This window comes from Bison bison, unplaced genomic scaffold (assembly GCF_000754665.1).
Source record: "Bison bison bison isolate TAMUID 2011002044 unplaced genomic scaffold, Bison_UMD1.0 scf7180017864166, whole genome shotgun sequence".
Taxonomy (NCBI): domain Eukaryota; kingdom Metazoa; phylum Chordata; class Mammalia; order Artiodactyla; family Bovidae; genus Bison; species Bison bison.
The window spans coordinates 1,794,518-1,810,297 of NW_011494738.1; the positions used below are offsets into that span (position 1 = coordinate 1,794,518).

The following is a 15,780-nucleotide window of genomic DNA, read 5'->3' on the forward strand; positions in this document are numbered from 1 at the left end:
GCCGCCGACCCCCAGGCCGGGTCCAGGACGCGCCTGCTGCGGTGGTACCTTCCCGAACCAAGCTGCTGGAATTACAATCTTTTGTTGAGAGCCTCACGTAACGGAAAAGTCTCCGATTACTATCACAGGAAAAGAAGGCGGCCCTGGAGGGTCAGGAGTCCCGCAGGTCCCCAGCCGCGGCGGCTCATCCACTAGGCAGCGTCTGAGGAGGCCACGCGGACCGCGCACCTGGGCGCTCGGCGTCTTCAGCGCGCGGGCGCCGACCACGCGGCGGTGGCACCGTGTCGGCGGGTGAAAGTAAAACAAAGTCTCTCTGGGCTCCGGGGCAGGGACACAGCGAGGGGATGGGGGGAGCGCTGTAAGTTCAGTCTCACGGAAGGATCTTCTCAGCAGGCTTCTGCTGCCGGCACGCCATGTTAAGCGGAGGGTCTCTGGGTAACACCAGCCCCATAACAGTAACGACGCAAGATTTCTGGGAGCACCATGTTGCAAGGCATTGTGGGAGAAAGGTACACAGGTAAACACCTCCGGGATCACTGACCTGGATGATCTGAGGAACCAGTGAGGAGATAAAAGAAACCCCGCTCAAATCCTATTGTGATTTTTAAAACGAAACCTTTCAGTTTTTGAGTTCTTCAGGACTTTAAAACTCTCCTCCCTGGCTTCTCCCACCAATCTCAACTCAAAATAAAATCCTCTACATAGGAAATGTCTGTGTTAGTTGCTCAGTCGTGTCCGACTCTTTGCGACCCCATGGGGTGTTCCCCACCCCCCCCCCCCGGACTCCTCTGTCCATGGAATTCTCCAGGCAAGAATACTTGGGTGGGTTGCCATTCCCTTCTCCAGGGGATCTTCCTGACCCTGGGATGGAACACGGGTCTCCAGCATTGCAGGCAGATTCTTTACAGTCTGAGCCACCAGGGAAGCCCCCAACATAGAACAGTGATCAAAATGTGTTCTTGGAAAATAACTGACCCTAATTACCCCGCGCCCAGCCATCCCCTTTTTTAGTAACTACAGGCAGACAACAAATTACAAACTTGGGGTTTCAAGCGTGGAGCCTTGCAGCCATACTTGCTGAAGAAGGTAATTTCATTCCTAAAGGATTCCAACCTGCACTAAAGAGGTGGGCCTCCACCACAGGTTTACTTTAGTCCCCAGGGCACTTGTAATTCAAGCAACTGCATCCTATTCAGGGCTAAAGTTAAAACAAATCCAGCATCCAGCTAACTGCTCAACTTGGAACAACCTCCATTCCTCCCATCCACACTGCTGGGTTTTTAATACATCCAGTGTCAACCCTCAGCGTGCTAAAGCCAGCCCCAGGATTCGAAGCTATTCCTCCTCCAAGAGGTAGAGCATTTTCTAAAGCCACTTTACTGCAGTTCAAAACACTGACAGCAAGGTGGCAAAATGTGGGATCTTGGAAGCAGCACTTGAGGAGGATTCCCAAGACTTGAGTTTCTAGTCCTGGCCAAGCCGCTTAATCACTTATGACCTTAGAAGAAACCCTGGATTCTTTCTAAATCTCCACTGTCAGGCAGGGATAATTAATGCCTACCCACAAGATTACTGAGGGAATGATGTGAAAATGCCCTAAAAGTCATCATAGTATTCACAATTAGGAGTATTTTATTTTCCCCCTATGTATCACATCAAAGCTACAAAGGGCAGAACTGAAAATGTCCTCCTAACAGGCCCCTCTTCACTATTAAATATATTGGTGGTGTGGTAAGTCTCTTAAGTGTCTAGCTATGGGTACAGAAAATGGGACTGCAAAGTGCTTGCCAACTTACAACACAATTTAAATCTTTAAGCCACTTAGTGAATAGAGTATGAGTCACCCCACTCTTAGTCTCCCTTTCAGTTCCCTCTGATATAGGGAACTAGGTAAAATAAGCTTTCTAATTAGCCAGGTTACATGTGATATGGCGGAGGGGACGGCTGGGACTATTGTAGCCACATTTGATCCTAAAGAGCAGACTTCGAACAAGCCAGGCAAAGTGAACATGTGTAAATATTAGAAAGGTTTTGAGGTTAGCAAAGGGTTAAATAACCCCCTAGGGGCAAGACGTGAACCGTGAGAATGTCTGGTGTGATGGGGCCAAGGAAGAAGAAAGGACCCAACCCTAATGGCTCACGTGACCACCTCCACCTCAGCAGGGAGGAGAAGGGAAAGGCAGGCCAGAGGCGCTCAGTCTTTATTCCATGCAGTATCTCCTGGACACCAACTGCGTGCAGGGCAGGCTGCCTGGTGTTTTTGGAGGTGTCAGAGATGACTGGGAGAGCTGGTGGCCAAAAGAAATGGGACAGATACGTATGCCAATAGTCCGAAACCAGAAGAACAGAAGGTGGGGTCGGCAGGGGACCTACTAGAGTTCAGAAGACAAGGGCACACCTGCCTAGGGAGGCAGGAACGAACAACTCCAGGAGAGACAGGCATCTGGCCAGACCGTGGAGCACAGGCAGACCCTCTACAGAATGAGATGAGGGGGAAGCCCCTCTCCTAGTTGGGGGCAGGGAGCAGCCCAAGTAAAAGAGCGGGACTGCACTGAAGGAACTGCACCAGCGGGGGATAGGGCAAGAGAGAAGCCAAAAGAGTCAGGTTTGGAACCACAGAAATTTGTGAACCAGAGGTGGACAGGGTCTGGGTTGGGCTATAGGGATGATTAATTGGCAGGGTAGGGTAGGTAGAATTAATAGAAAGCAGAGAGACCAAAGGCAGCAAGGTCACTTAGGTGTTCACTGCAGTTGTCCAGGTCAAAAGGCTAGTTAGCATGTGGCAATAGAAACAGAAAGGAATGGGCTGATGCAAGAGTTAATCCACAGGACTTTGGTAACCAACTCGAGTCCTATAGGACTTCAAAGTCATCGGGAGGTTCAAAGGTCAGGGTTGAACTTCAGACTCTGGGGATTTTAGAGATGGCCATGGTGTACAGGGTGGGTTGAACACTTCCTTCCAGACAGGCTGCAGCTCCATGGGGTGATATGTCCAGATGTGGTCAGGGACGTGGAAACAGAGCTCAAGGCTGAAGATAAAGTCCACGTACAGGGTCAGAGTGGAGACTGCAGTAGCTGAGGTCTAGGAAAGGGCATAAGAGGCAAGTAGCCGAGCAGGGAGTTGTGGGGAAAGCTGGTGTCTGGGAGGAAGGAGAAACAACAGTGGAGATACCAAGGGAGTCAGAGAGGGGAAGAGATACTCAAGCAGGAAAGGTGGCAGACAGATGGCAGCACGTGCTGCAGAAAGAGCAAGGAACAGAGAACAGGTGGTCCAGTGTGTGAATTAGGTCATGGGGATAATACGAGCTGAAGCGAGGCCACGGGGAGTTGGAGAACAAGAGGGAAGATGGAGGACAAGAAGGTAGCTATGGTGAAGTCAAGATGAGGGAAGAGAGCTTCAGGACTAGGAAAGGGTTCTAGGGCTGGTCCGGCTGGCATGTCCTTCGCTTCAACCTCAAGCTGGTGCAGGCAGGAAAAAGCCGATGGGAAACAGCTCACAGGTATGGACAGGCTGTCTTAGCCAAGAGGGGGCCCCCTTACCTTCAGAGGCCAGAGGGCTAGAGATATTCTGAGGAGGAAAGGAGGAATTTAAAGGAGCTTGCCCATCTCTAAGGCTCTTTAAGGTGGCTCAGATGGTAAAGACTCTGCCTGCTACGTGGAAGACCCGGGTTTGATCCCTGGGTCAGGAAGATCCCCTGGAGAAGGGAATGGCTACCCACTCCAGTATTCCTGCCTGGAAAATCCCATGCACAGAGGAGACTGGCCGGCTACAGTCTGTGGTGTCGCAAAGAGTCAGACACGACTGAGCAACTTCACTTTCACTCTTTGCCCAACTCCAACTTGATAAAGCAAGAAATCAAGGGTCCAAGTCACAGTTTTATTTATAGTGACCTATGAAAAAGAATCCTGAGGACACCTATGGCAGAACCATGCAGCATGTGAATAGGAACATCAGATGGCGTCAGGAACATCAGGGGTCAAAACGCTCAACAGTTAAGCTGCCCACAGAAACAGCCCCTGCCATTTTGGCCTATCCCCGCCGATCTTCTCTAACTTAAAAAATTACTGTCCCTCCCCCATGCCAAGGATATCAACACGCATGGCCAGCCCTGAGGACTGGTTGTGCCTGCCTTCAGGTTGCATCAAGATTTCAAGGCGTGAGAATTCCCTGGTGGTCGGAGAAGGCAATGGCAACCCACTCCAGTACTCTTGCCTGGAAAATCCCATTGATGGAGGAGCCTGGTAGGCTGCAGTCCATGGGGTCGCAAAGAGTCGGACACGACTGAGCGACTTCACTTTCACTTTTCACTTTCATGCATTGGAGAAGGAAATGGCAACCCACTCCAGTGTTCTTGCCTGGAGAATCCCAGGGATGGCAGAGCCTGGTGGGCTGCCGTCTATGGGGTCGCTCAGAGTCAGACACGACTGAAGTGACTTAGCAGCAGTAGCAGCAGCCAGTGATTACAACTCGGCATTTTCACTACTGAGGGCACAGGTTTGATCCCTGGTCAGGGGACTAAGATCCTGCAAGCCTTATGGCACTGCCAAGAAAAAAAAAAACAAAAAACGGTTCCAACGTGTAATGAATGGACACAACTGGTCAAGTCAGCTATGGGACTAAAGCAACTGAAGCCCAAGTAACATGTATCTGCTATCTTTGTGATGACAGAACGGGAAAAGCCCAGTCGCTATGGTTATCTGCAGACAGCACAAATCAGAAGTGCTAGGGTGTGGTGGAAAGACTCAAGTCCACAGACAGGTACTCAGGATCACCTCAACTCCTGAGGGTCTCCCAAGGAGCTAAGTAATTGCATGGGTGCCTTACCACCCTGGACCTTGCAATCCTCGCCCCCAAATCAAACAGGTTGGAATATATGGTCATAAAAACTCCTTCTGGTTCTAAAAGTATGAGTGATTTTGGTTCAATCTCCACATAAACTGAGTGGCCATAACAATAACAACATCACATTACTATAGCACCTTGTACCCTTCACATGCATCTTCTCAAGTAAGGTAGGTATGGTGTCCATTTTTCAGACAAGGGAACTAAGGTTCAGAGAGAGATAGTGGGCCCAGGGCCCACAGGTGCTGAGTCGGAGCCACAGCTGGACAGCAGACCTACTGGTCTAGCGCTGTTTCTCCTAGGTGTTCAGAGTGTAATATCAGCTAACTAATGGTGTCTGCGCTTCTCAGAAAAATCCTGTTGTTGTTTAGTTGCTAAGTCATGTTTACCTCTTTGTGACCCCATAGACTGTAGCCTGCCAGGCTCCTCTGTCCATGGGATTTCCCAGGCAAGAATACTGGAGTGGGTTGCATTTTCTCCTCTGGGAGATCTTCCCGACCCAGGGATTGAACCTGCGTCTCCTGCATTGGCAGATGGATCTTTATTGCTGAGCCATGCGGGAAGCCCTAAGACTCTTGAAATGGTATTAAGGTGAACCTAAAACCCAAGACAGCCTCCACACGCCTAGACAAAACTCGGTTTGGGTCAGGATCAGGCACATTCTCTGCTGGTTCACACCGAAGTCACCACTTGGAGGGTCCTCTTGTTGTGAACAGGTTTTGTTTGGTCTTGTTTTTCTTCCTTTTCTCATAATTGGTGGACCTGTAACTAACATTCAGTATGATTTAGCATGGAGCATGTGAGAACACTAAGGGGTTGAGATTAAACCTCTGGTTGTGCCAAAAGGCTTTACGTAGTCTGGGAGGTCAAAAGGAAAAAAAAAAGGAATGCTTTTCCTGCATCACAGCAAGCTTGACAGGGTATAAACCACGGGGTGTTCATTTCCTGAACATCTAAACATTAGCGAGATTGAAATGTCTGGGGAGGATGGCCAAAATGCTAAGCTGTGATGGGATCTGTGCACATTCAAGGACTTGAAAAGCTGGGAAAGCAGTGGTAGGAACAGGGAGCGACAGAAAACAAGGTTTCACATACAAACTGTTTTGCCAAATTCTCTGCCACTTTCTTCTGTGGTTTCCAGATCTGTCTTTCGTGCTCACTGCCGTCAAATCTCTTGACAGTTGGACGACCACAGCCAATTTCTCCCAAGCGGTTCTTTACAGGAAACCAAAATACTACTACAAAAATAATCCTCTTCCAAGCATGTGGCCAGACAGACCAGCAAGCTTCCAATCATTATCGTTCTGTCTCATCTGCCTGATTCTCAGTCTGTCTTACCTCTCTGGTCCAGCCACTCCCTCCTCCAGGAGCCTCCTGCCCACCTCCTCCAGTCTTCATTCTCCTTCTATTTCCATACATAATGCCTGGAGAGCCTCCCACACAATAACTACCTATTACCGTTGCCCTTACTCCCCACAGCCTGCTCAGCAAGCAGCTGCTCTCAGGAAAGGAAAAAAAAAAAAATCCCTTTTCTCAGTCGAAAGGGCCTCACTTAGAAGAAAACTCAACCAACCAACCAAGTATACAACCATAATCCAGCCAAAACCCCGAAACAAGAAATTATCTGAAACCTCCTCTTTCCACCACAAAGAGCAATTCTCACAAAGTCCCACTGGCAGACACATCTGTGACGCTGGCATTTCTGTGCCATCGCTCCCTGCCTGCCAGCCTCTCCAGAATGTCTCCATTTTCAGGGCCTGGGCAGCTGGAAGCAGTCAGCAGCACTTCCCCTTCCCTCACAACCCACACGACTCCGGGATCAGGGCTGAGACCACCCCAACACTTAACCCTGGAGCACCGCCCACTGAGGGTCTGGGTCAGGGCTTGGAAATGCAAAGCTAGAGGAGGGAAAAGTAGTTAAAGACAGACTTGGAATCTAGGCAGCTGGCTCTGCCACTTTCTAACTGTTGTGATTCTCTGAGACTGAAAAACTGGCACAAAAATGGTACCAACCTCACTGAGTGAGTATAATTAAGTGAGTTAAATGTTTAGAGATCTTAGTGCCATCATAGCAGCTATGAGTAATAGTCTTTAAACATCTCATGGAGGAAATCTCAAAACTAATTCTGCCCCACCTCTTCACCAAGAAGGCTCCCAGCTGGAGGATGCTGCAGGTTCCATATGAAACCACTGTTCTCGGGCTGGGAATCCCTTTGGATGTGGGGACAAGGGCAACTTGGAAGAGCAAGACCAGTCCTCCACCTGGAAAGCACTCACAAACCCCATTCCCTTTTCTTTAACTCACCCTATTATGCACTGGGAAAGGCATATTCAAAACCATATTTTATAGTCAAAGTAATAATATCTCAGAGATAGTAAGAACACAGTACTCACTATAAAACAAGTTACAAAAGGCCTATGTTTTTAGAAAGGCCAATGTTCTTCTGAGGTGGGGCTGATGCTTCCTGGGTGGTGCAGTGGTAAAGAACCCACCTGCCAATGCAGGAGTTACAAGACATGCGGGTTTGATCCCTGGGTCAGGAAAATCTCCTTGAGAGGGAAATGGCAACCCACCCCAGTATTCTCACCTGGAAAATTCCATGGATAGAGAAGCCTGGCAGGCTACAGTCCATGGAGTCACAAAGAGTGAGACACAAGTGAGCACACATGCACATCAGATATGATACTTCAAGACTAAGAGTAACTAGAACAAAGATTAAAGGGAGGGCTAAAGGTATTTTGCATCCACAACTGCTGTCTCTGTGCCTTGAAGATGATGGATGGATGGATGGATCTCTCTCTTTACACACACACACCTCACTCACCCCTCCCACAAAATCATCTAGTTATATATGGCTGAAATAAGCAGGCAAACCTAATTTTTATTTATATCCTTTTCCTGTTTCTTGTTTCACGGGTCACAGCAGAACTGAATACAAACGACCGACATCTCTGCTGAGAAGGAGAAAAAATGGCAAGTTACACTCAGTAACAAGCACCCAAGGTCCCGGAGAAGGAAGGAATGCAGTTTATTGAATCTTCTAGCCCAGCCAAAGCTAATCCTGCATTCTTATCTCATCTGTTATCTGTACATGCAAAGCTTCCCCATACAGGCAAAAGAATGCCCCAGTCTAGAAGCCCCACCTTTGGCAAACAGGTGTTGCTATGCCTGTGAATATACAACACCAGGCAGAGCCAAGGCTCCTGTACACAGGTAGAGTGGTTCAAAGGAAAGAACATGTGAGGAATGCAGTTGGGGCCAGGTCTGCTCTTGCCCAGGATTTCTGGTTCTGCTCCCCACCTCCAAGTTGGAGGGGAAAGGCTGACACCCAGGTGTTCAGAGCCATCAGGGCAGCGTTTCACAAAGGGGCAGATGGGACAGTGACAAGACGCTGCTTCCTGGTGGCACAACTCGTGGGAAAGACCCGGGAAAAGAGGAAATACAAATCTATTCTTTGTGAAAATAGGCCTTTGGACCCTGCCCACCGGTATTCACACCCACTTTATCTTTTCCAGGAGCTTAACACAGACCAGGCTGTAATAAGACGAATACAGCAGGCTGAACAGGCACCTGGAGAGGAAAGGAGGGAAAGGGAGTAGGGGGTGCAAACTCCATTTAAGACATAGGCCCCGCCCCTCCTGGTCTGGGGAGTGCAAAAGCCAACCCCTCCAGCAAGTTCTCGGCCCCCCATGTCCCCAGCTCCGGCCATTGGAAGGACCTACAGCGTTATAAGTGATTTCTTCTCTGCAGGCACTTTCAGCCTAGTGGAGGACACAGAACACACGCATACACACCCAAATGCAAAGATGTGGTAATGCCTAACAGTTAGGTTAGTGACAGTCACAGCGAGGACCACTCTGAATGGATCAACAGCAGTACTTTTCTTCCTGCTGAGAGAAGAACAGAGCAGAGCAGGCTTCCTTCCACCCAAACGCTCTCTGTTGCCACACCATCCTGTCAGCAGTTTCAATGTGGCTTCTCACCACATCTCTGCCAACGTGTGCCATACGAACACGAGTGTAAGTGCGTTTATTAATTGCGGGGGGAAGGGGGTGCAGAAATGTGATTTCTTGCTCTTGGAAAAACAGGCCCCGATAACCCAGTTGCAGGGCCATGGAAGAGTGCTCACGGCCCCAGCATGACGAAGCGTGAAATACTTTAAGGGAGCAGTCATTCTTCATTCTCAGCACCTGAGCCTCTGCTGATCCCTCAAGGAGATAGCACAGCCTCCTTCCCACAGGGCCTGGTGAGGCAGCCACCCACTGGGCACATGCCCTGAATAATTCATTGTCCGCCCAGTCACTCAGTAGTGCCAAGGCCCGCCAGCTGGCATTAACTGGGAGGCAGGCTCCAGGCCTACGATGAAAGAATGAAATACTATCAACTACCTCGGAGACCTTCTTTACAGGAACTGACAATCCTTCCCCATGCTCTTTTTCTTCCCAAGCGAAACCAAGTACTTTTCCACCAGATCTAAATGTAGTTGACTTTTACTCTAAGGAGGACAGGGTCCCAAGTATAGATGGTGTTGAGTGGCGGGGGAGTGACTTCCTCAAACAAGTACTTGGTTAGGGTGTCATTCCCCTGCTCAGCATGCTGAGATGCACAGGTAAAGGGCCAGATGCTGTGCCTGACACCAGACAGATGCCCCATAAATGTCAGTCCCCATCCCCTCGTCCTACCTGTCTGTCTGCTTCAGCCAGACCAGTCCCTGCCCCATCACCTGTCTCAGGCTTTCCCATCTCCACGCCTCCAGTCCTGGCACTCCCCTCTCCTCTCCCTCTGTCTGAAGTCCACCCATCCTTCAAGCCCAGCTCAAAACTTCCCTCCTCCAGGAAGGCTTCCCAGACTATCCTAGCTGGGATTCTGGCTCTTTCTCAGAAACCCTACACCTGCACTGTCGGCCCCCCTTGTCTGGCACCTTTCATGGGCTGCCGCTGCCCTAGAGTACTGCTTATCTCTTCCCAAGAACCGGTCTTATCTACCTAATTAAAATAATGGAAAGTGCACCAGCTACACAGAAGTGAAAAGTGGGCTGCAGTCTCAGCCACTGACGCTGACCAGCCTTGCTGACCTGACTCAAGTCCCTCGGCTGCTCACAACGTTCTCGCTAAAAACCAAGGGATCTGAAGCACCAAATCTCCAGGGTCCTATGGATACAATGCTCTTGGAAATACATCATGATCTGTTTTAGGGAAGACGCAAGTCTCACATAATCTTCACACCTAGTCCAGTATCCTCTAAGAAACAACTGTTCAAAAGCGATACAGCCACATCAGAAGCCTGAACACAGAACAGAGTCAGGGCTCTGTGAAGGGAACTGACACTCTATGGTGAACTGCAGGGCCTGTCCACCTTATGTTATACTCCCTTGTCCATACCTTAATCTTTCACAAGAGGATGAGAGCTAGAGCTCCAAACCGGGGTCAAAAAGGGCCTTCTCAAAATTCACCCATCTGAGCCAAACATCTTATTTACAGAGAAGAAAAACAAGGCCCAGAGCAGCATGCCCAGAGACACAGGTAGTTGCTGCACACCAGCAATCAGAAAGCACGCCTTCTGAATCTTTGCTGCTCTTTCATTTCCAGGGAAAACCTGAAGGTAACAGGGGCTGAGGACAAAGGAAGTGGCACGCATTTCTTGTGCCTTGTGGTCAGGGAAGTGAGTCCAGGGCTTGAAATCAGAGAAAGGGCACACTCATCCCATCTCCTACCTCCCTTCCAGCATCCAACCTGCCTCCTTTGCAGCATCCAACCTGCCTCCTGTCTAGCATCCAACACCAAGCCTACGGAGCCTACAGGCTGGTACTAAGTGGCAGATGGCCCATATCTTTCTGATATCCAACTTGTACCAGCAGAGAGACAAGGAGGCCCTGGACTATGGTACTGGCCTCTTTGATACCACCCTCCCAGCCTAGTAGAGACCTGGACTCAGTCAGCTACCAGAAACCTGAATCCCAAGGCCTGTTGTGCAAAGACCACCCCCCTCCCCACCCCTCCCCCCCACCCCGGCCCGACCTCTCTCAGTTTTCTTCACTGGACTTTCCTCTATTGTTCTTATGATGTTCAGGGGAACAGTTTACTCAGGAGGCTTTTTTTTTTTTTTTAATCTGACCAATGGATTTTTTCACTATAGCTAGCACTTCAATGACAGGTAAATAATGAGAGAGAGGAGAGAGACTAGGTTCTTTTCTAAAACCTGCTATGCTCACTTATAACCACCTCTCCACTCATCTTTTGCTACCATTTCTATCACCCTTTTAAATTACCATCTACCAGGAAAACCAGGCCTTATAACCATGATGATACCTTTTTTCCACTTGCACCTTTGACTTAATAACAATAAATGCTTCAATAAAGGATGGGTATAAACTGGAACCCTTGTCTACTGCTAACGGGAATGGAAAACGGTGCCACTGCTATGGAAAACAGTATGATCGCTTCTCAAAGAATTAAGAATAGAATTACAGATGATCCAGAAATGTCAATTCTGGGTTTACCCAAGACAACTGAAAGCAGAATCTCAAAGTGATATCTGCACACCCATGTTCACTGCAGCATTATTCAGAGCAGCCAAGAGGTGGAAGTAATCCAAATGTCTATGAAGGAGTGAATGGATAAAGAAAATGTGGCATATACATACAAAAAAGAAGGAAATCCTGTCACATGTTTCAACATGGAAGAACCCTAAGGACATTATGCTGTCATTACAAGGACATTATGCAATAAGCCAGTCATAAAAAGAGGGGTACTTACAGTACATGGAACTCTGCTCAATGTTATGTGGCAGCCTGGATGGGAGGGGAGTACAGAGGTGAATGGATACACGTACACGTATGGCTGAGTCCCTTCGCTATTCACCTGAAACTATCATGACATTGTCAATCACCTATACTCCAATTCAAAATAAAAAAGTTAAAAATAAAAGATGGGTATTGTATGATTCCACTCACATGAGGTATGTAGAGCAGTCAGACTCGAGGAAATAGAAAGTGGAATGGAGGTTGCCAGGAGTTGGGGGAGGGGGAACCTGGGAGCTGTTGTTTAACGGGAATAGAGTTTCAGTTTTGCAAGATAAAAATGTTCTAGAGATTTGTTGCATGACAATGTCAATACAGTTAACACTATTGACCTGTCCACTTAAAAATGGTTAACATGGTAAATTCTATGTAATGAGTTTTTTTAACCACAATTAAAAATAAAATTAAAAAGGTCTTACAGTCTCAGGGGGAACCCACTACTGGGCATGGCTATAAAAGCAGATCTAAGGCCAAGTTTCGTGCCTATGACTCTAAACTTGAACAAAACGTTCTCAAAAGCTATCAACCAACACACTGATTCCTTCAAGTCCTCTCTTTAACCCTTAAGAAGGAAAAAAAGAAAAACCTGGATGGGAATTCTGCCAACTCCCATTTTTACAACAAAAGTCCCAATAAATTACTTATTGACTCCAAATTGCCTCCAAGCCTCATGTCTGCGTACATAGTCCTCCAGAGTCACTTCCGTTCACCCCAGTTACCCCTAACGTCAGGCCTTCTGATCTCTACATGCCCAACTTTCATGAAATTGTTCAAAAATTATTTTTTCAATCAGCCTCTTTGAGGTCGAATCCCCAAACCACAAATTTGTAATAGCAGTTTTTGGTACGTTAGGAAGAATCAGTGGCAACACATCATAGTTCAGCAGGCATGCACACACCTACACAATCTGGGTGTGGGTACAGGTGTGAGTGAGTGTCTCCATGAGCAGGCCCACAGGTGCACAGGATCACCTTGGTAGATATTAAACAGAAATGCTTTCCATACTCCTAAGGTTTTGTGATACTCCATCATCAACTCTCCTGAAATATTCAGACTCACTGATACCCTCTTAGTGTGGGTACATCCATAGTTTTCTGTCAAGAATAATTTTCATGTAAAAAGGGCCCATTAAGCAATGGATCACAGCTCTGACTGATCAAAGTGTCCTCCATCCTGCCTAGGTAAGAGTATGGAAGGGCAAATGGCAAAAATCATTACATAGAAGAAGGGCCTGTAATTGGACGTGATTATACTCAAAGTCTTGTTAACACTCTGTAAGAGCCTGCATTTCTGACTCATCAAACATAAAAAGTTTACAAAAAATTAACAAGAGACTAGGACTTGAGTCAGAGTCACATGGCATTTAATATTTCCTGGAGAAGGACAAAGGTTGCTATTATCAATACACAGTCTACATCTCACTGTGTACACACAAACCACTGGGAAAAGAGGCCATAACTCACCCTGGCAACCACAGGAAGGCAGTCTGCTAACTCCTCAGGAGCCCACACACACTCTTGAGGGCCTATTGTTGTTCAGTCACTAAATTGTGTCCGACTCTTTGTGACCCCATGGACTGCAGCACGCCAGGCTTCCCTGTCTCTCACTATCTTCTAGAGTTTGCTCAAACTCATGTCCATTGAGTCAGTGATGGCATCCAACCATCTCATCCTCTGTCGCCCCCTTCTCCTCCTGCCCTCAATCTCTCCCACCATCAGGGTCTTTTCTAATGAGTTGGCTCTTCACATTTTGGCTCTTTGGCCACATTAGATGGCCAAAGTACTGGAGCTTCAGCTTCAGCATCAGTCCTTTCAATGACTATTCAGGGTTGATCTCCTTTAGGTTTGAGCTCCAAGGGACTCTCAAGAGTCTTCTCCAGTACCACATGTCCATGGGGGCCTATGGACCTTAGTATATCTAACCAGTCCACCTCCTTGTTTTTCAAATGAGGACAGTGAAGCTAAGAGAGGCTAGATGATTTCTCTAAAGTCTCAACTAGCCAAGCCCAGCAGCATCCCAATCTCCGGACTGCACTAATAGTATTGACAGCAGCACTTTCATCAATGCCATAAACAGCTTTGGGACCTAAAAATAATTTTCCCTAGACTTTAATGCCCATCTTTAATGTCTGGCTTTTCTATAACAGTAGAAGAGCAGTGGGACAGTAGGTATTTAAATAAAGTGCCCAGTCACTTTGCAGGATCCTAGGATACCTTTACTAATTTAATTTCATCCTTCCTTAAATAAAACGTACCACTTTTCAAAAGATGTTTTCCAAGTTGTTTCTATAACCTACCAACAGTCATATCTAGGATATATTTTATACCTCCATACCTTATAAGGTAATTTATACCATCATACCTTTTTAGTATACTACTTAACACAAATGTTTGACCTTTAAAAAAAAATAGGTCACTTAGGTCTCCCTTTTAAAACTGGTCACACTTCTCTTGTGCTTGACAATCAGAAGAAAGAACGCTATAAAATATCTGATTCTTTATTCAGCTTTCCTATTAAACATTGGTGACATTTGACTCTATCAGGAAAGGTTTTAAAGTCTGCTTAATCACCACTGATGCCACAAATGAGTATTCATTACTTAAAAAAAAAAATCTAAAAGCTTTGTTCTAATATCTGTTCCTACAGTAGTTCTAATCTTCTAAGTTTACTCAAGGTATCTCAAAGTCTTATTCATAATTCTCTAACAGGGAGAGGTACAATATTCTTTTTTCCATGAATTAAAGGGTGTTCAGAGGCCAACAAATACTTATGGGAAGGAGGACAATTTCCAAGGGAGTTAGAGAAGCTGGGTCACAGATAGGCATCAGAGGCTTTCAATTACTGCCCTGGAACGCAGGGCCCCTGATTTATACCACCACTAAAGCAGGCAGGCTGGGCAAATAACAACCTAATTCAGAAAATCTCAGACTGAAATCTGTGAAACAGGGGCTAATGCCCCCTACTGAAGACTGCTCTTAATATTATAGTAATATTTTTATAATCTTGCCCAAGATGAAAGTGATACACAAATTTTGAGTATTACAAATAATCCCCCTGAAAATCTAGCAATATTTCTTCTTTACTATCCCCTGATACCAGACTACAGCTGTCTCAACAAAAGGGAACAGGGCCCTAAAGCTAATAACCCCCGAAGAGGACCAGCCTTCTCCCAGCAAGTGCAGGCAACTTGACTTGGATGTTCTTTTTTTTTTGGCTGTGCCCCACAGCATGTGGGACCTTAGTTCCCTAACCAGGGATTGAACCCAAGCCCCCTGCATTGGAAGGCAGAGTCTTAACCCCTGGATGGCCAGGGAAGTCCCTCGACTTCGATGATCTATGCTAAGCTCGTCTGTCTCCCTCCAAGGAACACGAGTCTCCCACTTACATCTCCATCCCTCCCGCTCCCTCCAATCTTAGCTATTTGCAGAGAAAAAAAATTTTTTTTCTCAACCTCCACTCCAAGAAAAGATTTAAAATATTTTTTATGACACGCTTTCCCTAAATCATTCTCTCAAGAAACGTTTAAGGTTCTGATCATGTAATGTGCACTGAGTGCAAAAACCCCAAAATAGGAAAATGCAGCAAGAGAAGACACAAATGTGAAGAACTTCTTAAGAGTTTTTTTTTAATTAAAAAAATGAGGCTTTTCCAATGCCCTCCCCCAACCCCCCTCCCCCACTCCCAGGAGAAGGCCTGGCCTCACAAATGCCCTGTGAACACCACAGCACAAAAGGGCACAGGTCAGCCCTGTCTTCAGGCCATCAGACATATGCCCGCGTTCCTGTTTTTCCACTTGACTTCTGATCCACCCACTGTGCATTCATGTGTCATTTCTCAATATGCAAGGCCTCCTTGTAGGAGGAGAGAGGAGCCCTCTCTTCACAAGATTGATCTTCCAAATGTGTGTGTGTCTTAGGTGCTCAGTTGGGTTCGACTCTTTGCAACCCCTCGGACTGTAGCCCCCAGACTCCTCTGCCCATGGAATTCTCCAGGCAAGAATACTGGAGTGGGTTATCATGCCACCCTTCTTCCTAATGCAGTGTTATAATTCACAGCCCCTACCGCATGCCTACCGTGTACAGATGCTGAGCTTGGCACCTTCCATGTTAAAGTTCTCTCAACAGTTCCATAGGGAGG

The 15,780-nt window shown here is 47.1% G+C and overlaps 1 protein-coding gene across 1 annotated transcript in view; it reads right to left on the minus strand.

Annotated features, from left to right (window-relative positions):
- The window catches only part of SPTBN1 (spectrin, beta, non-erythrocytic 1), a 147,114-nt gene that overhangs the window by 115,425 nt on the left and 15,909 nt on the right, over positions 1-15,780 (minus strand). The window lies entirely within an intron of this gene.